The sequence below is a fragment of the Eptesicus fuscus genome, chromosome 1 (assembly GCF_027574615.1).
Source record: "Eptesicus fuscus isolate TK198812 chromosome 1, DD_ASM_mEF_20220401, whole genome shotgun sequence".
Taxonomy (NCBI): Eukaryota; Metazoa; Chordata; class Mammalia; order Chiroptera; family Vespertilionidae; genus Eptesicus; species Eptesicus fuscus.
This window is the reverse complement of record NC_072473.1, coordinates 82,565,508-82,589,417: the sequence shown is the minus strand read 5'-3', so window position 1 is coordinate 82,589,417 and position 23,910 is coordinate 82,565,508. Positions and strand designations below refer to the sequence as shown.

Sequence of the window (23,910 nt, the reverse complement as noted above, 5' to 3'; positions counted from 1 at the left end):
TAGAGAACAGTGGTATACCAGACTTTTATAGCAATGGGAGCAAAGAACAAAGCTAATTGTGTTCTAGATCTTTTAACTTTTCTGCATAAGACTATAGAATTGTTTTTTGTTTTGTTTTTGTTTTTGTTTTGTTTTTACTTTTTTTTAATTGAGGTATTATATGTGTGCATATCTTAACATTACCCCCCACCCCACACCCATACATGCCCTCACCCCCCAGAGTTTTGCGTCCATTGCTTATGCTTATATGCATGCATACAAGTCCTTCGTTTGATTTTATAACTCCTCCACCTCTCCCTAACTTTCCCCCTGTAATTTGAAAGTCTGTTTGATGCTTTACTGTCTCTGTATCTATCTTTTTGTTCATCACTTTATAATGTTCTTTACTATCCATAAATGAGTGAGATCATGTGATATTTTTCTTTCATTGACTGGCTTATTTCACTTAGCATAATGTTCTCCAATTCCATCCAGGTTGCTGCAAATGATGAGAATTCCTTCTTTTTTATGGCAGCATAGTATTCCATTGTGTAGATGTACCACAGTTTTCTGATCCAGTCATCTGCTGATGGGAACCGAGGCTGTTTCCAAATCTTAGCTATTGTAAATTGTGCTGCTATGAACATAGTGGTGCATATATCCTTTCTGATTGGTGTTTCTAGTTTCTTCGGATATATTCCCAGGAGTGGGATTACTGGGGCAAATGGGAGTTCCATTTTCAGGTTTTTGTTGTTGTTGTTGTTGTTGTTTTTTAATGTTGAGTAATCCCTAAACTTGTTCTTTTTTTTTTTTAAATATATTTTATTGATTTTCTACAGAGAGGAAGAGAGAGGGATAGAGAGTTAGAAACATCGATGAGAGAGAAACATCGATCAGCTGCCTCTTGCACACCCCCTACTGGGGATGTGCCCGCAACCAAGGTACATGCCCTTAACCTGAATTGAACCTGGGACCCTTGAGTCCGCAGGCCGACGCTCTATCCACTGAGCCAAACCGGTTTCGGCCTTTTTTCTTTTTTTTTTTTTTTTCATTTTCAGTTTTTGAGGAAACTCCATACTGTTCTCCACAGTGGCTGCACCAGTCTGCATTCCCACCAGCAGTGCACGAGGGTTCCTTTTTCTCCGCATCCTCGCCAACACTTGTGGTTTGTTGATTTGTTGATGATGGCCATTCTGACAGGTGTGAGATGGTACCTCATTGTTGTTATGATTTGCATCTCTTGGATAATAAGTGACTTTGAACATGTTTTCATGTGTCTCTTGGTCTTCCTTCTGTCTTCTTTTGAAAATATTCTGTTTAGGTCTGTTGCCCATTTTTTTATTGGATCATTTATCTTCCTTTTATTAAGTTGCATAAGCTGCCTGTAGATGTTGGAGATTAAACCTTTATCAGTGATAGCATTTGCAAATATGTTCTCCCATGCAGTGGGATTTCTTGTTGTTTTGATGATGGTTTCTTTTTCTGTAAAAAAGCTTTTTATTTTTATGTAGTCCCATTTGTTAATTTTCTCTTTAGCTTCCATGCCATAGGGGCAGTGTCAGTGAAGAAGTTCTTTTGGCATATGTCTGAGATTTTGTTGCCTGTGGATTCCTCTAGTATTTTTATGGTTTCCCGTCTTATGTTTAAGTCCTGTATCCATTTTGAGTTTATTTTTGTGTATGGTGTAAGTTGCTGATCTAGTTTCATTTTTTTGCATGTATCTGTCCAATTTTCCCAACACCATTTATTGAAGAGACTGTCTTGACTCCATTGTATGTTCATGGCTCCTTTGTCAAATATTAATTGAGCATAGTGGTTTGGGTCGATATCCGGGTTCTCTATTCTGTTCCATTGATCAATATGTCTGTTCTTGTGCCAGTAACAGGCTGTATTGATAACAGTGGCTTTGTAATACAGCTTGAAATCTGGTATTGAGTTCCCACCTACTTTATTCTTCTTTCTCAGGATTGCTGAGGCTATTCGGGGTCTTTTTTTATTCCAGATGAATTTTTGGAGAGTTCTTTCTAGGTATGTGAAATATGCTGTTGATATTTTGATGGGGAGTGCATTGAATATATAGATTGCTTTGGGTAGTATGGACATTTTAATGATGTTGATTCTACCAATCCATGAACATGGTATGTTCTTCCATCTGTTTACGTCTTCCTCTATCTCTTTTTTCAGTGTCCTGTAGTTTTCTGAGTATAGGTCTTTTACCTCCTTAGTTAAGTGTATTCCTAGGTATCTTAATTTTTTTGATGCGATGGTAAATGGGATTGCTTTTTTAGTCTCTCTTTCTGTAAGTTCATTATTGGTGTATAGAAAAGCCATAGATTTCTTGGCGTTAATTTTGTATCCCACTACATTGCCGAATTCATTTATTAAGTCTATTAGTTTTTTATGGAATCTTTTGGGTTTTTTATGTACAATATCATGTCATCTGCAAATAAGGACAGCTTCACTTCTTCTTTTCCAATTTGGATGCCTCTTATTTCTTCTTCTTGCCTAATTGTGATAGCTAATACTTCCAGTACTATGTCAAACAGGAGTGGTGAGAGTGGGCATCCCTGTCTTGTTCCTGTTCTTAGGGGAAATGGTTTTAGTTTTTGCCCATTGAGTATGATGTTTGCTGTGGGTTTATCATATATAGCTTTTATTATGTTGAGGTATGATCCTTCTATTCCCACCTTGTTGCGAGTTTTTATCAGGAAAGGGTGTTGGATTTTGTCAAATGCTTTTTCTGCATCTATTGATATGACTATGTGATTTTTATCTCTCAGTTTGTTTATGTGATGTATCACATTTATTGATTTGCGGATATTGTACCATCCTTGCATTCCTGGGATAAATCCTACTTGGTCATGGTGTATGATCTTTCTGATGTACTGCTGGAGCCGATTTGCTAGAATTTTGTTGAGGATTTTGGCATCTATGTTCATGAGGGATATTGGCCTGTAATTCTCTTTCATTGAGTTGTCTTTATCTGGTTTTGGTATTAGGGTGATGCTGGCTTCATAGAAGGAGCCTGGAAGTGTTCCTTCCTCTTGAATTTTTTGGAATAGTCTGAGGAGGATAGGTTTTAGTTCTTCCTTGAAAGTTTGGTAAAACTCTCCTGTGAAACCGTCTGGCCCCGGGCTTTTGTTTGCCGGAAGCTTTTTTATGACTGCTTCAATTTCTTCCATAGTTACTGGCATGTTGAGCTGTTTAGATTCTTCCTGATTGAGTTTTGGAAGGTTGTATTTGTCTAGGAATATGTCCATTTCCTCGAGGTTGTCCAGTTTGTTGGAATAGAGTTGTTCATAGTATTTTGTAACAATCCTTTGTATTTCGTCGGGGTCTGTTGTTATTTCACCTCTTTGATTTCTGATTTTGTTTATTTGGGTGCTCTCTCTTTGCTTCTTGGTTAGCCTGGCTAGAGGTTCATCATCTTGTTTATCCTTTCAAAAAACCAGCTCTTGGTTTTGTTGATCTTTTGTATAGTTTCTTTGGTCTCTATGTCGTTTATCTCCGCTCTGATCTTTATTATTTCTTTCCTTCTGCTTACACTGGGCTTTTCTTGTTGCTCTCTCTCTAACCCTTTGAGTTGTTGGATTAGGTAATTTATTACCATTGTTTCTTGTTTTTTGCAGTAGGCTTGTAGAGCTATGAACTTCCCTCTCAGGACTGCTTTCGCTGTGTCCCATAGATTTTGGATTGTTGTGTTTTCATTGTCATCTGTTGCCATGATGTTTTTTATTTCTTCCTTGATGTCTTTGGTAACCCAGTCATGGTTTAATAGCATGCTGTTTAGTCTCCAAGTGTTTGATTTCTTTGGGTTGTTTTTATTGTAGTTGATTTCCAGTTTTATGCCACTGTGATCCGAGAAGATACTTGATATGATTTCTATCTTCTTGAATTTGAAAAGACTTTGCCTATGTCCTAACATATGGTCTATCTTTGAAAATGACCCATGTGCACTTGAGAAGAATGTATATTCTGTGGCTTTGGGGTGAAATGTTCTTAAGATGTCAATTAATTCCATCTGTTCTAGTGAGTCATTTAGGATTGATGTTTCTTTGCTGATTTTTTGTTTAGAGGATTTGTCCAATGGTGATAGTGGGGTATTGAAGTCTCCTACTATGATTGTATTGCTGTCAATCTCTCCTTTGATATCTTCCAGGAGTTTTTTAATGTATCTTGGTGCTCCTGTATTGGGTGCATATATGTTTACCAGAGTTATTTCTTCTTGTTGGATTTTTCCCTTTAGTATTATGAAGTGGCCTGCATTATCTCTAGTTATGTCCTTCACTTTGAGATCTAATTTGTCAGATATAAGTATCGCTACCCCAGCTTTTTTTTCATTTCCATTCGCCTGGAAAACCTTTTTCCAGCCCTTTACTCTCAGTCTGAATGCGTCCTTTTTTTTGAGGTGGGTTTCCTGTAGACAGCAGATATATGGGTTTTGTTTTCTTATCCAATCTGTTAACCTGTGTCTTTTGATTGGGGCATTCAATCCATTTACATTTAAAGTTATTATTGATAGGTACTTATTTGACGCCATTTTTATTCTATACCCCTGTGTTCCTTCTTTGCTTCCTATTTCTTTCTTTCTTTCTTTTTTTTTATAGCAGACCCTTTAGCATTTCTTTCATTGCTGGTTTGGTGGTGATAAACTCCCTTAGTCCTTTTTTGTCTGTGAAGCTCCGGATTTCACCTTCAATTTTGATTGATAGCCTTGCTGGGTACAGTATTCTTGGATTGAGACCCTTCCTTTGCATGACTTTGTATATTTCATTCCATTCCCTTCTGGCCTGATGAGTTTCTGTTGAGAAATCAGTTGCTAGTCTGATGGGGTTTCCTTTGTATGTAACTGGCTGTCTCTTTCTGGCCGCTTTTAAGATTCTTACTTTGTCGTTGGTGTTTGCGAACTTAATTATAATGTGCCTTGGCGTCGGTCTTTTGGGGTTCCTTTTGCTTGGAACTCTGTGAGCTTCTTGGATTTGTGTGGGTTTTTTCTTCCCTATATCAGGGAAGTTTTCTGTTATTATTTCTTCAAACAGGTTTTCTATTCCTTGCTCAGTTTCCTTTCCTTCTGGCACCCCTATTATCCTGATGTTGTTTTGTTTTGTGTTGTCCCGAAGTTCCCTTAGGCTCTCCTCATGCTTTCTAATTTTTGTTTCTAGAAGCTGTTGTAATTGGGTATTTTTTTCCATCTTGTCTTCTAGCTCACTTATGCGGTCCTCTGCTTCTTCTAGTCTACTCTTGATGCTTTCTATTGAGTTCTTTAGAGCAGCGATGTCATTTTTCATTTCTTCTTGGTTCTTCTTCATTTCTTCTTGGTTCTTACTCATATTGTCGAATTTGTCTTCCATCCTTTTCAGCCACTTTATGACCATTTCTCTGAATTCTTTCTCTGATAGGTTGTTTGCCTCTAAATCGTTTACTTCCTTTTCTGGTGATGCCTGCTTTTCTTTCCTGTGGGGGCTATTTCTTTGTCTCCTCATGGTCTCCCTTCTCCGGATGTCTGGTTATATAGATCTCTCTCTCCTGCGTTGATTTAAAGGTACAAAATACAACACAACCAGGCACAACAGACAAGGCACTGAACAGAATTGTATTCACGATATTAATAACCTCCAATAAAGGTAACCACCAGAGAAAGACAAATTAGGGAATAGGAGTGGAAGAGGGAGAGTAAAAAGAAAGAACAACAACAAAAGGAAAAAAAAAGAGTGTGAATCTGAACTTGGGAAAAGAGCAGAAAGAAAGAAAAGAAAAAGAAAAAAAAAGAAAAGAAAAAGAAAAAAAAAGTAAGAGAGACAAGAACGATACTAAGAGAGAAAAGGGGAACAAACTATATATATGGGGAGTAAACTCCACTGGAACAACCACTATTCCCAGCAAATTCCAGCAACACGAGCCTGGAAATTAATACAAACGGTAACACCAGCTAATATCAAGTGAGGCAAGGGAAAACAAAAGTAAAAAACAAACAAAAACAAAGCAAACAAAAGAACCAACCAAACCAACAAAAAGAATAATCAAAACAATCTCATAAAAAAAGCATAAAAATTCAATCTAATCAACATTCAAGGAATCAACAACAAAAGGCCAGAGAGAAAAATAATTTTTTTAAGGTAGCGTAGAGAGAGGTTTGTATGGATTTGGAGCAGGGGGTTGGGAATTAGATATATAAGTAGGGTGAAATTTTAGCAGAGTGTAAACTGAAAAAGTAGGGAAAATCTAAAGCCAGAAAGGGTTAAGATAAACAGGAGACCAAAAGGGGAAAGGTTAGGAGGAGAGTGATGGCATAATGTTAGCTTTGAGATAGGGTAAAACGATTGTAAGGGAAAGATGCAAATCGAATGTAGGACACTAATCCAAAAATAAAAGAAAGAGAATATCAAATGACATTTTAAAAAAAGTAAAATAATAGTAATAATAATGCTGATTGAAAATAAAAATGTAATAATTAAAAAGGTGAAAATTGAGTGAGGAAAAAGAAAAAAATTTAGTTTCTTAAGTAAAAGATGCAAAAAATGAAAATAAAAAAAATGAGAATAAAAAATTAAAAAAATTGAAAAAAATAATTTAAAATTAAAAAATAGGGAGACTAAAACGTGCAGTAGCGGCTGTCATTCACTTCCTCTATTATTCTGTTTGGTACGCCTGTTTCCCAGTCTGGGCGGTATTTCAGTTCAGCTTCATTCCAGGGCTCCTCAGTGTTGGGAGCCAGTTCTGCTTTTTAAGCAGGCCGTGTCTTAATTTCTCGTATTTATTTTTTATTACACCAGAGACAATTAGCGTTTCAGCCCCTGGGTGGCAGTGTTTCTGAATTGACTTCCGGGCCTCTCTAGCTTTTTTTTTTTTTTCCCCTCTATGGCACTCACTACCTGTTTGTGGAGGTGTGCGCCTCAGAGCTGCCTCTCCAATGGTCACACCCAGCTCTGCTCCCCAGGTTCCGAAAAAACAACGTCCCCCTGCAGTCTTTCATGGCCTTTCCACCTGGGTTTACCTCTGTATTGGGCTTAGCAATCAGAGTCGGAAAGAGCCCAAGTGTGCGGACAGTGGGTCTGTGCGCCAGACTAAGGATCCTGCACTCCTTTGAAAATTCTTAGTCTGACCCTCCTCGTCAGATTAAAATGAGTTGCTTTCAAGAGGTCACTTCTGTTAGCAGCTCAGAAGACCCCCCTCCACATTCACGGGTCACGGCAGTTCCAACTGCCGCCGATTTTTCTATGCACAGACCTCCTGGTTCCTGCCGGTCCTGCGGCTGCCGCGCTTCCCTCACCCAGGGCTTCCCTCACCCACCGCGGGGATTAGAAACCACACCTTATTTCAGTCGAAATCTGACCTTTCCATGGTGCAGTGAAGAGTTCCTTTGATTCCGAATGTTTGCGCCGATAGGGGACCGGTGGTCTGGTGATCGCAGCAGTTCAGTGTTTGCAATTGTCGCGGAAAGTCAGGTTTCCAATAAAATCCTCCTTTCCTTGCAAGATGGCGAGGCATCTGGTCTAGAATTGTTTTAGTTATGCTTAAAATATCTTAGGGTTTCTCTGGTATAAGTAAGTCTGGATGAAAGTATTCATGCTTAATCATTCATTTATTTTTAAGTTCTAGTTTAGGGCTTAAGGATCTTTGTTCAAAGGAAAAAAAGTATTGACAGCACAGAAATAAAGGACTAGACAGGCCTACATCTCAAGCCCAAGGGAAGTAGACAGGATACAGAAACAGAAAAAAGGGCCGCCCGAGGCTCAGGTAACCAGGGCTGGCTGAGGCTTGCACTGCCAGCAGTGGCAGCAGCAGAGGTGTGATGGGGTATCACCTTCCCCTGATCACCAGGTTGCATCCCGCCCCTGGGGGCTCCCGGACTGTCAAAGGGGACAGGCTGGGCTGAGGGACCCCCCTCCAGTGCATGAATTTTCATGCACTGGGCCTCTAGTATATATATATATATATATATATATATATATATATATATTTATATATTTGTGTGTGTGTGTATATGTATTAGAGGCCTGGTGCACGAATTTGTGCACTGGTGGGTTCCCTTGGCCTGGCTGGCGATCGGGGCCTATTGGGGCTGTGGGAGATTGGCCAACCTTGGGAGGTTGGCTGTGGGAGCACACTGACCACCAGGGGCAGCTCCTGCATTGAGCATCTGCCCCCTGGTGGTCAGTGCACATCATAGCAACTGGTCGTTTGGTCAACCGGTTGGATGGTCGACCAGTCACTTAGGCTTTTATATATATAGATATATTTCAGAGAGGAAGGGAGGGATAGAGAGAGATAGAAACATCAATGATGAAAGTTGATCGGCTGCCACCTGCACACCCCCTACTGGGGCTCAAGCCCACAACTTGGGCACGTGCCCTGACTGGAAATTGAACCATGACCTTCTGGTTCATAGGTCAACGCTCAACCACTGAGCCAAGCCAACCGGGTGAGGGTTAGTATTTAGCAAAGGAATGTGTTCTAACACTCAAGCAATGGAAAATATCCATTTAATCTATTATTTTCCCTGACTTCATTGTCAACAGAGTTGCTACTTCAGAAAATATGGCGAGTATCAAATATACAGGAAAACATTTCCTTGATTTCCTTAGTAGGGAGCAAAGATGTAAAAGGCAGACAACATGTGACATGTTGAGTCTATACCATTTCTGGTCTAAACTCTCCAAATTGTTTACACTGAGCAGATAAATAGAATAGTCCAAGTTCTTGCTTTATTTGATGCCATGCTGACATAATCATCTACATTAAAAATGTTTTGACACTGAGAGTATTGACATACAGTGTCAAAATAGATGATCAGGTAGCCCTGACTGATATAGAGGCTTTTAGTATCTTCTTGTTCAGCAGCCAATAAAAGGTGCTTACCTCTGGAATAGAACAACCTTAACAAGCTCAAAGAAGAGAAGCTTTCTCTCAATTGATGCTACCAATGACACCAATTGTCTGTTATTTCAGTTATTTTTTCTACTTTGATTTGAGAAGAGCTAGTAAGTTCAGAAATTCACAAAACAAATAAATTAAGCTTCCCCATGTTTGAAGTATATGAACTGCAAACATAGACTCACAATGTCTGGAAAGGCCTCAAAGAATAGAGGATATCATGAGATGCCCATGACAAGAGACTTCAAGCTTTGAATCATTCCGGACAATCCTAGAATTTGACAACTTTTCAACACCCAATCACCTTGCCCTAGTCCAAGCCATAGTTACCTCTCACCTAGACAATTGTAGTAGCCTACTAACTGATTCCCCCTCCTTCCCCTCTCAGCCCCCCATAATCCAGTCTTTTCCCTGAAACTGAGTCACACTTTTAAAAATACCTGTGTCACTCCAATCAAAGCCCTCCAAAGCCTTGTTCAATGCCTATAGGACTCTGCATGATATGGACCCCTGCTCTTTGATCTCATCTTTTACCACTCTTATCTTACCTGAACTGTTCCAGCCATACTCACCTCTTATATGATTTACCCTTAGTTCCTTTGCCTGAAATGTTCCTCATACAAGTAACTGCATGGATGGCTCTCTTTGTTTCTTTAGATATATGCTCCAATGCTATCTTATCAGGCAGGCCTTCCATATTTCCTTATATAAAAATAGCACATCCCCCATTGTTCCCTATTCCCTTGCCCTGATTCAAGATTCTCCATAGCACTATAGCACTTACCACCATCTGACATATGTTTGTTGCCTATGTCACCTCTCTAGAGAAAGGACTTTGTCTATTTTGTTTGCTTTTGCATCTCCAGTGCCTAGAATAGCTCTTGGAACATGGCAAGTATCCCATAAATGTGGGGAGGGGGTTGCTATATGATTCCATTTACATAAAGTTTCAAACAAGCAATCTCATTCATGAATTCAGGGATAGTGATTGTGCTTTGGGGGCGGGTAAAGGTAATGATGGAAAGCGTTTCTAGGATGTTGCTAATGCTCTTCTATTTATTGAGCTGGGTAGTGGTTACAGGGATGTATTCATTTGGGATAATTCATAAAATATACCATAAATGTTTTTAATTGAGGTATAATGAACATATATTAATAATTTCATTTATACATCATAATGATCACCACATAAGTCTAGTTAACATTCATCACCATTCATAGTCACATATTTTTTTGTAATGAAAACTTTTCACATTACTTTCTAAGCAACTTTCAAATATAAAGTACAGTATTACTAACTATAGTCATCATGCTCTACATTACATTCCTGGGACTTATTTATTTTATACTTGGAGGTTTGTAACTTTTGACCACCTTCACCCATTTCCTCTATCCTCCAAACCTCACCTCTGGCAATAACTGATCTCCAATCTGTTCTCTGTATCTATGAGTTCACTTGACAACACCAGAAATAGAGTAACTGATTCCACATATAATGAAGCTCATATGATATTTGTCTTTCTCTGTCTGACTTATTTCACCAGCATAATGTCCTAAAGGTCCATCCATGTTGTCACACATAAATGGTTTTTTGAATGAGTGAAATTAATAGAATGTCAGACCTGGTAAGATTATTTAACCCATTCCTCCCCATTTTATAGATGGGGACAGTGAGGCTCACAGAGGAGATGTGATTTATTCAGACTCAATAAACTGACTCTTATAGTAGAGCCAAGATGCATAACTTCTGATTTTCAATTGAGTGCTACTTCACTACATTAAAATTAAATTATCTGTCTTTAAAGCCACTCAGAGTGAGTTCTGTAGTCACCTGTTCTGGAGTCTAGCACCATGAACTGTCTTCCAAGGACTATAACCTAACTCCTTCATCTTAAAAGACTATAACCTAAGTAATGTTCTCTACTTCAGCTCTTGGTGAACAGAAAAGACATTATAAAGGTATACAAACCTTCTTTCAGTCGCATATTTGTTATTTTAAGGAGCTGCTATTTACTTTAAACTAAACCCAAGGCAAGTTTTCTCATTTCCATGGTACCCCAAAAGACTTACAAACCCCATGAAGCAAGCCTCTCATTAGATGGCAGGGATCTGGAGACCCAAGGAAGGAAGGCCACAAGAGTATCTAAATGACAATCCCTTTGACTCCAGGTTAGTGCAGTTGAGGTAGGAGAGATTAAAATGTGTCCTCTAAAAATATATCTGTGTCTAAAAGCCAAACATATTTAACCAATAGCCCTTGGCCTTGGATCTGAAACATTTATTTGTGATATAGATATGGTCACAATTCACAGCTTTTACTAACCAAATAGCCTTCCCTTGGACTACTAAGGGTGTACACAGTGATTGGCCCTGGTTCGGCCCTGGCGTCATTACTTTTCAGCCGTCCTTGTTGAGACTGCCATGATCAGCAGGTTTCCATTTGTAAACCAGGAAGCAGGACAAGGTGGGCTTGCAATATTCTGCTGTCAGTGCTAAGTTTTTTTGGGAGTAATAGTTTATCTGATCAGAATAGAAAATGTTCTCTGGATCCTAGAACTTACTTGGGAGAAAATGCCATGAATCTTATTTGGGAGAAGTAACTTAAATGAGTGAGATTCTCTTTAGATAGAAATAATTCTTTGGTAGTGTCCCCGGGACAAGATGGCGGCGCGGTGCTCCTCACGCTGGTTGCTGGTGGCTGTGGGAACCCCTCGGCCGCCGGCTGCAGCGGGGACAGGGGCCCGGCCGCCCAGGGGGGGCGTAGTGGGGGCGTCGCTGGGCCGCAAGCTGAGCGTTACTGCTTTCGCGCCTTCCCTGGGAACTCGCGGCCAAGGGGCGCTACTGACATTGAGACCCGGTGTCAGCCTCACAGGAGTAAAAAGTTACCCTTTTGTTTGTACTGCCTCTTTCCACACGAGTACCCCTCTGGCCAAAGAGGATTATTACCAGATATTAGGAGTGCCCCGAAATGCCAGCCAGAAAGAGATCAAGAAAGCCTATTACCAGGTCTGTATGAAAGCCAGATTTTAGAGACAAGATTGTAGAAGGAATGCTATTGATTAGTCTGATACTGATTAGTGCCATGTGTATACACCCATACGAATAGGACACAGGCTGCTGATAGTATAGAATGATATGATAAAAGATGGGCTTTATTGAACTGTGTTTTTCAGTGCATGATACTGTACCCATTAATGCTTCAGAAAAGAGATTAGGGAGAAACCAAGATGGCGGCATAGGTTAAACACCTAACCTGAAGCCGGGCACAACAATTTCAAAAATACAACTAGAGGTCAGAACGGACATCGTCCAGAACCACAGGAAAGTTGGTGGACTGAAATGCCCACAGCTGGGGGGAAGGAGAAGGCCACGGGGACAGTCGGGGAAGCCGTAAAAGCCTGAGGTATGGAGAAACGGGCGGAGACACGACCACACGCGCCTGCGGGGAGGATGGAACCGGAGAGGAGGGGGCGGCTGATGACCTGGCCGGAGTTCACTGGCAGGAAGGAGATAAAGGCTCCGGAGTGCGCTGAGCACCGGCTCCGATTGCACTGAACCCCATTCCGGGCGAAACCCTGGGAAACTCACTCACTTTCGCAACTCCGCCACCCCCGCAGGCCGCCCGGCCCGGGACGCTGGGGACGCCCGGAGCCCGGCGGCCTCCCAGCACCCGTCCCCGCCGCACAGCCCCCGCGCGCCTGGTGCCGCGGGCCGCGCGCCCCCCACACCGGACGGAGGCCCGGGCGCCCTCTCCGTGCACCTCCCGGCTGCGCTAGACTTCAGTAGAGTTGACTGAAATGAAGGGATTAAGAAGTACAAATTGAGAAGTTTGAAAAAGATGGCGGCGGAGGTTAAAGGCTGTTCTGTTGCCTCGCACCCAGCGAAATCGGAGGGGATGAGGTGTGGAGGTGCGTGGGTCTGGCTGGTGGCGGGGGAAAGGGGCTTTTGTTCCAAACCTAAGGGAGATTAGCTCTCCATCACCCTGAAACCCATCTTCTGGCGAACCCCGGGAGACCCAGATGCCTGCGGGGAGAGGCGGGACTCTTGCGGAGGTGCGCCCAGCAATCAGTGTTTGCTGCGCTGGAGTGCGGAACGAGGGGACTTAGATACGTGGAAGGCAGAAGGACCAGACTCACAGGCATCGCGGCTCGCCGCACCATGGCCTGTTGGCGCCCTGAGACCCCGCCCCGCCCTGGGACCCACCCCGCACGTTTTGAAGACCTGCCCCTCAAGTCTTGCAGGCACACCTGCGCCCCAAGCAACGGCTTATGCATGTGGGTGGCCTGCCCTCTGGCAGCAGACCAGATGATCTGCTGTTCTAGTCGGACTGCTCCAGGGCCACTCAGACAGGAGGAAGAAACTACAGTTTTTGCTGTAATCCTTGCTGAGTGCCTAAGGCAGTAGCTGATCTACACCCCATTGGAGACCCAGAAACGAGGGCATCTAGTGGTCTGTGGGAGATGACACCAGATTTCAACCACGTGCATAAGGGACACATTCAACGGGAATATTCAGTGAGCGCCAAAGCTTTGCTGCACCAAGACCCGGCCCATAAATGTGTCTCCTGCACAGCAACTCTTCCTTTATAGACAAAGAGAGCCCCCCCAGTGACACCAACAACAATCAAAACTTAACTATACAAAGGAGGACCAAGATGGAGGCATAGGGCGGAAGCCTGATTGTTGCCTACCAAAACAACTTTGAGACTACGACAAGAGAGCAGAGCAGACACCATCCAAGACCACCATAGGGCTGGCTGAGTAGATGCTCTACAACTAGAATAAAAGAGGGGTATGTGGGATGATGCTAATGCCGGTGACCCAAAGACCACACTTTAAGAACTACGGCTCAGGCGACACAAAAGAACTATGGCTCAGGCGATACAACAGCGGCCTGGAACGTGCTCGGCGCAGTTCCCCCGGCGGTCTCCGGCTGAGGGGACGGCTCCACTGGCAGCCAAGCACGGACAGACGAGCCCCTATGAGACATGGGGTGGGAGACTCCTCGCTTCCTGACCTCTGAGTCCGTCAAGAATCTCAACGCCCCGGAAGCGGCCAGGTGCGCATGCTCGGCGACCGGCCACCGATGCAGACACAAGGGCCGACGCAGCGACGCCAGACTGGCCCATCGCCATGCACCGGGCGCACCGGAGCTTCGCCGAGCCGCCGCCCGACGAGTTCTGCAGCAGCCATACTGGAGCTCTGGAAGGATGGCCAGGGGAATTGCTGAGGGGGGATTGACCGGCAGGAATTGGGATCGGGAAGACGGGGCCCCGCTGAGACCCGGGTGCGGGCGGGGATGCGCGCCTCTGGGCTCGGGTGTGGTCACACGCCTCTGGGTATAAGTGAGGCCTCACGTCCCTGGGTCTAGGTGAGGCCACATGCCCCTGGGTCCAGGTGAGGCCGGACTCCGGGTCCGGGTGAGGCCAAGTGCCCCTGGACCCGGATGACGCTGGATCCCGTGCCCGGGCGAGGCCAAGCGCCCCTGGGTCTGGGAGAGCCCACACACCCCTGGGTCCAGGCGAGGCCATGTGTCCCTGGATCCGGGTGAGGCCGCGTGCACCTCGGCCCGGGTGAGCCCAAGTGGCCCTGGGTCTGGGAGAGGCCAAGCGTCCCTGGGTCCGGGTGAGACCATGTGTCCCTGGATCCGGATGAGGCCTCGTGCACCTAGGCCCGGGTGAGGCCACGTGCCCCTGGGTCTGGGAGAGGCTAAGCGTCCCTGGGTCCGGGTGAGACCATGTGTCCCTGGATCTGGGTGAGGCCTCGTGCACCTAGGCCCGGGTGAGCCCAAGTGGCCCTGGGTCTGGGAGTGGCCAAACGTTCCTGGGTCTGGGTGAGACCAGGTGTCCCTGGATCCGGGTGAGGCCTCGTGCACCTAGGCCCGGGTGAGCCCAAGTGGCCCTGGGTCTGGGAGAGGCCAAGCGTCCCTGGGTCCGGGTGAGACCATCTGTCCCTGGATCCGGGTGAGGCCTCGTGCACCTAGGCCCGGGTGAGCCCAAGTGGCCCTGGGTCGGGGAGAGGCCAAGCATCCCTGGGTCCAGGTGAGACCATGTGTCCCAGGATCCGGGTGAGGCCTCGTGCACCTAGGCCCGGGTGAGCCCAAGTGGCCCTGGGTCTGGGAGAGGCCAAGCGTCCCTGGGTCCGGGTGAGACCATGCGTCCCTGGATCCGTATGAGGCCTCGTGCACCTAGGCCCGGGTGAGCCCAAGTGGCCCTGGGTCTGGGAGAGGCCAAGCGTCCCTGGGTCCGGGTGAGACCATGCGTCCCTGGATCCGGGTGAGGCCTCGTGCACCTAGGCCCGGGTGAGCCCAAGTGGCCCTGGGTCTGGGAGAGGCCAAGCGTCCCTGGGTCCGGGTGAGACCATGTGTCCCTGGATCCGGGTGAGGCCTCGTGCACCTAGGCCCGGGTGAGCCCAAGTGGCCCTGGGTCTGGGAGAGGCCAAGCATCCTTGGGTCCGGGTGAGACCATGTGTCCCAGGATCCGGGTGAGGCCTCATGCACCTAGGCCCGGGTGAGCCCAAGTGGCCCTGGGTCTGGGAGAGGCCAAGCGTCCCTGGGTCCGGGTGAGACCATGCGTCCCTGGATCCGGATGAGGCCTCGTGCACCTAGGCCCGGGTGAGCCCAAGTGGCCCTGGGTCTGGGAGAGGCCAAGCGTCCCTGGGTCCGGGTGAGACCATGTGTCCCTGGATCCGGGTGAGGCCTCGTGCACCTAGGCCCGGGTGAGCCCAAGTGGCCCTGGGTCGGGGAGAGGCCAAGCGTCCCTGGGTCCGGGTGAGACCATGTGTCCCTGGATCCGGGTGAGGCCTCATGCACCTAGGCCCGGGTGAGCCCAAGTGGCCCTGGGTCTGGGAGAGGCCAAGCGTCCCTGGGTCCGGGTGAGACCATGTGTCCCTGGATCCGGGTGAGGCCTCGTGCACCTAGGCCCGGGTGAGCCCAAGTGGCCCTGGGTCTGGGAGAGGCCAAGCGTCCCTGGGTCCGGGTGAGACCATGTGTCCCTGGATCCGGATGAGGCCTCGTGCACCTAGGCCCGGGTGAGGCCACGTGGCCCTGGGTCTGGGAGAGGCTAAGCGTCCCTGGGTCCGGGTGAGACCATGTGTCCCTGGATCTGGGTGAGGCCTCGTGCACCTAGGCCCGGGTGAGCCCAAGTGGCCCTGGGTCTGGGAGTGGCCAAACGTTCCTGGGTCTGGGTGAGACCATGTGTCCCTGGATCCGGGTGAGGCCTCGTGCACCTAGGCCCGGGTGAGCCCAAGTGGCCCTGGGTCGGGGAGAGGCCAAGCGTCCCTGGGTCCGGGTGAGACCATGCGTCCCTGGATCCGGATGAGGCCTCGTGCACCTAGGCCCGGGTGAGCCCAAGTGGCCCTGGGTCTGGGAGAGGCCAAGCATCCCTGGGTCCAGGTGAGACCATGTGTCCCAGGATCCGGGTGAGGCCTCGTGCACCTAGGCCCGGGTGAGGCCACGTGCCCCTGGGTCTGGGAGAGGCCAAGCGTCCCTGGGTACGGGTGAAGCCAGATCCTGGGTCCGGGTGAGGCCGTGCGCCCCTGGATCCATCCGGGTGAGGCTGGGTCCCAGGCCCGGGTGAGACCACGCGCCCCTTGGGTATGGGTGAGGCCACGTGCCCCTTAGTCCGGGTGACGCCGTGCCCCTGGGTTTGGCCGAGACCAAACCAGAGGGAGTCGGACCTCCATTACCACCATTTGTCCACCATCCAGAGCTGAGGGGTCAGTGCTGACATGTACACATAAGGAACTACTGGACATCGAAATTGGGTCTCAAAAGAACTGTTGGTCCAGGGGGAAGCTCGCTACAGATTGATTCATTTGCCTGTCAGCATAAATATTATTGCTCGTCTCACATTCAGTTCTTATTAGTATATATCTAGTGACATATGATCTCGTTCATCTAGGGGAAATGATGAACAACATAGACTGAGGAACAAGAACAGAACCAGAAGCAAGGAGGCATCGATCGGACTATCGGGCCTCAGAGGGAGGATAGGGGAGGGTAGGGGGAGGGTGGGGGGGAGGGGGAGAGTTCAACCAAAGGACCTGTATGCATGCATATAAGCCTATCCAACGGTTAAGTTCAACAGGGGATTGGGGCATGCGTGGGGAGAGGGGTGGGATGGGAATGGGGGGATGAGGACAAATATGTGACACCTTAATCAATAAAGAAATTAAAAAAAAAAAAAAAGAAAAGAGATTAAAAAATATTTTTTTCAAAAAAAAAAAAAATAGAAATAATTCTTTGGTCATTTCTCCCACTTTTTCATTTAAACTACCGAGAAGGAAGGCTGAATTCATACATTCAACTAAATTATTCAACTGGTAATATCATTTCTATCCCCCTTGGTCTTCAAGATTGGAGAACAAAACCCAGTAGCCAGACTGAACACTAATCTTGCACTCTCAATCCTTAACTCCTTCTTTGGAACCAGGCTAAAATATTTCCTGAAAGACCCTTCAGCCCAGCATCCATAAGCTGATCATATGAATGATCAGATAAATCACCTTGTACCTAGAGGAATTAACTATAAAAAAGGAAAGTATGCTTTTCCTTCTTTCTCCTCCTCCTCCTCCTTCTTATTCTTATTCATTTTTTGACAGGATCAATTGTCTTTATTAGAGAAAACTAGTATGAAAAAGGACTTAAGAGTTAGAATTGTTGCCTTTCTTCTTGTCAAAAGTGGGTACAACATTAATGAAGCAATGATACTACACCTGTCTCTTGACACAGTCCATAACTGTCTACTCCTCTCTTTATCCCCCTTTTCCCTCCTTATTGGCCACTCTGGGAATCTGACTTCTCACTTTCCCAGCAAAGGCCAAGGTACCATAGACTCTACCTCCAAACAGATGGCCAGCTACTTCCAGCATGGTCAAGGCCTCAACCTGACCCTGGCCAAGGGAAGTCTCATCCTCCCAAGACGTATCTTCCAGGAGCACCACTTGATCTTCTGGGGCAATGCCCTCAATGAGCCTTGATCTGGGCCACTGTCTAATGGCCAGACATCTTGAGGGTATGTAGCTCCTGGGCATCGACAAAGAACTCCATGTTGGCTATTGAACTAAACTGTGGCCATGGCTGCCACTACCACAAAGATGGAGCCAAAAAATAGGAAGGAGTAAATTCTCATTGCCTGCTGCATGCCACATTACTATTCAGCGAAGAAATTTTAATAAAGAGTTCCATACTAGAGAGAGTAGTCTGAAGGTGCTGAGTAGTGTTAATGTTTGATTGGGAAGAATAAAATGTGGCTACCCAATTTCAAAACAATAATCTCAGCAGTGGAAAGAAATGAAATGGCATATCACCACAGGAAATGTTTGAACAGAGGCAGAATGGCTATTTGGCATGAGTGTTTACAAAGGAGTTTAACATCTATTATGAGGTTGGACTATGTCATCTCCAAAGTCTCTTTCAACCTTGAAATTTTATAATATGTATATCAGCTGAGGCACATGATATCATGGACAAAATGTGAGAATGGAGTCCTCATATTGACTCCATCTCTCAACTATTATGTAGCCTTAGGCAAACTACTCAACCTCTATATAGCTTAACCTCTTACCATTTGAAAGCAGAGGAATAATACTAAATAACCTCACAGGAATGGTGTGAGAAAATGAACAATGTTTTGAAATTATTCTATAATTACTTTATAAACCCACATTAAATAGGTACCATGTCAGACACCTAATTGGTTTACTAGAGAGGCAAGAATACAAAGCTCTAGTATTTAATAAAACCACAGGGGAGTTCACTAATAACTCCACAGGCAATTGTGTCATTGATACATTTCTAGAATAAAACCCCTGGAGTTCTGGTGGATATCTGTTTGGCTGTGGTCCACTTAATCATAGAATCATCAGGATTAGCTGAAACATAGTAGCAATCTAGCCCATTCTCCTGTCACTGCAATCAATCCAAGAGGTATTAACCTCTAGCCTTTGAAAAAGTTAAACACCTCAATTTTAATTTGATGGAACCTTGGCAGGGTTTGAAAGAAGTCCCACAGCAATTCTGTGCAAGTGTCAGTTGCCCTGAATTCTCAAATGTATGTCTGGGGCTTCCACAGAATCTCAAGTTTACAAATTAATGGTATTATAAGACCACAGGTGAAGAAGAATTTTGCTGGAAGCTAAGCCTCCTTCTTGCATACCTAATCACCTTAGCTGCTCTTTTCTGACAATAGACAAACAATCCTATGCATCTATGGAGTCTTCCAAGACCTGGGTTTGTTTCCTCCCCAACTAGAAATTGGGGGTAGAATAATCAAATATCTGGGGGCCTCAAACACTACCACTCTTGCAACTTTTCATCAATCTGAGATTCTTATCCCCTATTCATTGAATTTAAAGAAGAAAATTAAGCGATAGTATATTTCAGTGGGAACACCAGTCCCTTCTCCTCCTTTCTATTAGCCCTGCCTTGCATTCCTGAAAAGATACTGCAGAGTGAAAGACTTCAATGAAACTCGTGTCCGGTTACATGTGTCTTCCAGAGAGGGTGGAATGTTTTGCAAGTGATTGAAAGGTCATCCTTACATTTAAAATGCCCCTGCCTTTTCAAGTTTCAGATTTGGGGCATGTTTGACTTCAGGGAAATAAGAACAAGGCACCGCATGTTTTCCTAATTCAGTAGTGATCAACCCCTAGCTTACCTTTCTCTGGGGAGACAGCAGCCCACACCCTTAGCCTGGGAGCATACTAGAAAAAGACAAGCAAAAGACAGAAACAGTAGGGTTAAAGGCCCAAAGCAGCTCTTCCTTCCCCCATCTCCAGCCAGAAGCAACCAAGCTCCTGCTTCTTTCCTTTAATAGTTAGTCTGTTCTGACAAGAACAAAAGACATTCTGCTTGAGAAGCACTATTGACAATGCAGCTGCCAGTTCAAAACAATACAATTAGAAGTAATGTCAGAGAGAGGAAGAAATTATGGTGGGGCGGCGGGGCACTTTTCTTGAGTTTGTCCTTTCAAAATGCAATAGAGTGAAAATATATGAGTAAGTGCAGAACATTATACACCCATCAATGTGTTAAAGATTTTTGCTTGTCAAAGATTGTTTTTAGAAAGAATTTGCTTACCACTGACGATGTCAATATGATAGGCATCGGTTCAATCACTACTTTTCCTGTCAACCAAAAGTTGCATGTATTTATTAAATGTGACCCATTTATATAATCCTGGCTGTTGTGTTCTGAAAAATCAATTGATGATCATGATGTGTGTTGTCACGGCCACAGAGACATTTAAATCTTGTTTTCTGCTAAAGAAAAATTCTTGAAATGAGTCCTCCTGACATGTCTGTGATAGGTGAACTTAAGCTTCTTGGCATTGTCCAGACTCAAGCTTCTTTTCTAAAACGCTTCTCCTTCCTAGCCAAACTCTACTTCAGAGTGAAGGACTCCTTGTTGCATGAGTGTTTTTCAGAGAAGCCACTCAGAAATCCCAGGTGGGGAGCTCAGCAGGGAGAGCCTAAATACATAATTCTCCCAGGATGCTTCCAGCAATACAAACTAATAAAACATGTTTCCTGCCACATGTCAACAAAAATTCACTAAAAAGTATTGGAGGGAAAAAAGAGACTTTCTTCAAGCAAACAGTTTACAAACTGGGATGATGCAGCCTCAGGTAAAAATAGAACAGTGCTCTGCAGAGACAAAGGAGAGGCCATCTTTAATGGAGGAAGTTTCTGCCCAGGTTCCCATCATGTAAATGAGGACTTCAAGTCTGATCAGCATGGACTGGTTGATGATAATTACAATCTGTGCAGTTCTAATTGGTCAGGGTGTATCACAGTCTATTGCTTAAGTGGTAGTATGGTGATGAGGGGACAAGGAAATTCCCTGCAGTAGTTGATTCAGAAAGCATAAACAGACAGGAGGTTGCAAGTTCAGTCTAAGATTCTCCCAAGAATGCAGAGTACATGAAAGGCCTCTGTCAGCAAAGAGCCATTAGACTCAAGTTTTGAATTTAAGCCCAGTTAATCGCAGGTGTTATAGGCACCTCTCACTAACATCAGAGAGGTGTTACGGGACAGCCCCCCGAGTCAATGGGAGAAAGCTGTCCTCAACCTCAATCCTTGTCTTCTCATATATATAAATTTATACAAGAGACCTTGAGTGCATTGCAAAAAGCCAATTTATTAAAGCAATTAAAGTATGCTCCTTTACTGAAAAAGCAAAGCAAGCAAGCAAACTTATACATCTGGCTTATGAAGTGCAGATGGGCTCTCAGCTAATCTGAAGAGCAAGTTGGGTGTGGGACCAAGGTGTTATATACCCTCCTGTCTATAGGCTTCAAAATCCCTTTGCTGAATATTTTGGTACAGATTAATTCTCAAGTTTCCTTTTTTTACTTTGTTGTATCCTTCCCAGAAATCATGAGAAGTACCTGGCAACTTTATCTTGCCATGCCTTGAGACTGCTGGCTTCTCTGCTTAGGGAGTAAAACTGCCCTTTTCCCCTTTCCCCTTTCCTTCTCCCTTTCTGCATTCTCAACCAAAGGACTTGTATGCGTGCATATAAGCCTAACCAATGGACACAGACACCAGGGGGTGAGGGCATGAGTGGGGGGCAAAGGGGGCATAAGCACACATATGTAATACCTTAATCAATAAAGGGGGAAAATAAGTGTTAAACAGAGTTGAAAATTTTGGAACTCATAGGATTAAAAAGCTAGATAGTAAAAAAAAAAAAAAAAAAAATCACCTGTTAAAATTTACCTTTACATTCTGAGAACCAACTGAGCCTAATTTTTATCATCTAAGCTCCTCTAGACCTAAACTGGGACTCCCAATAATACCTACCAATTTTCGTTGTATGGCAATGAACATACTTTTCAATTGTATGGCTGCAAACTACTAAAAACAAATTAAGGGGTCTCAACTCCTCTTTTTGCATGAAAGACCCTCTTTATTTATTCTGATTTTGTTTTGCTGGCAGATGTGTTTCTATCAAAATCTTTGTCCATTAGAGAAATTAGAAAATAATAAATGTTTATTTGTATTGAATCCTATCATATAGTTCATATCAATCTGGTTATCCTGGCCCTTATATGGTCTTGTACCCTGGTTGATCCCCACAGTTTCTGCACCTGGATTTTCAGCCCTGATCAGAAATCTTTATAATGCTACCTGAACTCATAATAGTCACACGATGAGCAGTGACACAGAATACTCTAAATCAGCTTGATAGCTTCCTCTTTCCAGTAAAACAATATACAAGAGAAATTTAATTTAAAAAATTACATGATGACATAAAAAAATAAACTAAGAACTATGGCTTTCCTAAAGAGCTATTTGTACCAAGCACCACCATAGAACTATCTGCAAAGCAAACTACACTACACCAGCAGATCAGGGATCCATTATTCTATGCAGTGCTAGAGACACAATGAGCATAACTTTACTTCTGACATTTTTCCACATCCATAATAACCCATGCCTTCTGATTTACTGATTTTTTAACTTGTTGCATCTGAACACAAATGGCTTTGACATCAGCTCAGATGGTACACCAAATATTAATTCTGAAGGTTCTGTTTTTATCTGAGTCTGGGAAACATTATTTCCCATCTGATGCCAATGGCTGCTCTACAGTAAGCTCCTTCATCGCTACTACTAGCTAGCTGATCTATAGGTAAGGCAGTGTGGGTGGCTAGTAACATGATGTGATTAGATGCAGGTGTTCTTCATTTCTGAGTAATATAGAAAAATAAAGTATCCTTTCCAACAGTCCCTTGAATTGCTGAAAAGAATGAGCATTGATTTTATCTGCTGTTAGGGTAGAGGAGGCCCAGCATATGAAAATATTGCAATTTCACTAAATCCAGGCACAAAATAGGAGATTTATTTTTAACATGATACTGTTGGGCAGTTCTATGAGGAAGTGACAATTGGATAGGTTAGCCTATAACCAGACAGCATTGTGGGTATGAATGAGGTAGCTCCTGATATGGGTCTGTCCATTGGAGGGTTTCATTTCAGAAGTCTGTGATGAACGTAGGATGCCTGCCTAAGGGTGCAGAAAAATTCCAGTTATCAGATTGTTTCCAGTGATGAGGTTAATGGAAACAAATGTATCATTTGGGCCATTTAAGAACAATAACCTTGTAAAAGCTCTTGTCAGTCCTGAGAGTGGGGAAAGTTGAGCATCATCTGTTTCTCTGTTGTGTCCTCTGGCAATGGAATTTAGCTGAAAATATGAAGAACTAACTCAAGCTCTCTGTTCACTGTATTGCCAGTGTTTTATATGATTAGCTTAGAGCCCAGCAACTCTGTCCTGTGCTCATTAATCCAGAAAGATTCTAGAATATAGTGCAAGCTTTATAACAGGAAGTCCTAGGGTGATCCAGGAGCAAACTCATTAAGGCCTGAATGCAAAGCCACAGGGAGATGGAGGCAATGTATTCTTTAGTGGCTATGACCCAAGTCATTGCGAATTTTAAAATTAAATCAAGTTGGTTCATCCATCACGTTTCTTTAGAAGCAGAATTGTAGATAACATGGACCAAATGTAATTTCTTGGTGTATTGATTTCCTTCCCTTTTCTCCACCCCCCACCATACATTTTGAGAAAAATGCCTTTTCCAGTTTCCCTGAAAGTATAAACTCTGACAACCTATGGTGTCAGCCATGTATTGTTTTCTCATAGACTTAGCTCCTGTCTTTAGAAAAATTAAAAGACCCTATCTGATAAGAAATCAAGAATGGTTTTGTGGGCTCCCAAATCTTGAGTAATGCTACATAATATTTATCTGGGTTTAAGGAAGAATATTAGTTGATGATGTTAATTATTACCCAATAAAACCTATAACATAATTATGGTATGTATGAATATTAAATGTTATGATTGTAGATTTATTTATTGATATAATAAATCAAAATTTTGGTCTGTTACTAGTTGGGAGTGAGGCAGCATACTGGCTAACAGTACAAGCTTTGGAGCCAAACTACCTGGGTTCAAGTTCTGTCCACTCTACTTCCTAGACATGAGACTTTGGGCAAGGCACTTTAGTTTTTCTATGGGTGAGTTTCCCCAGATGTAAAGTGGGGATAATTA

General features: G+C 44.2%; 1 protein-coding gene and 1 pseudogene across 1 annotated transcript in view; one reads left to right on the top strand and one right to left on the bottom strand.

Moving 5' to 3' along the window:
• Positions 1–23,910, top strand: part of TRPC5 (transient receptor potential cation channel subfamily C member 5) — a 216,730-nt gene that overhangs the window by 13,865 nt on the left and 178,955 nt on the right. The window lies entirely within an intron of this gene.
• On the bottom strand, positions 17,496–17,907 carry LOC103301609 (ubiquitin-like protein FUBI; annotated as a pseudogene).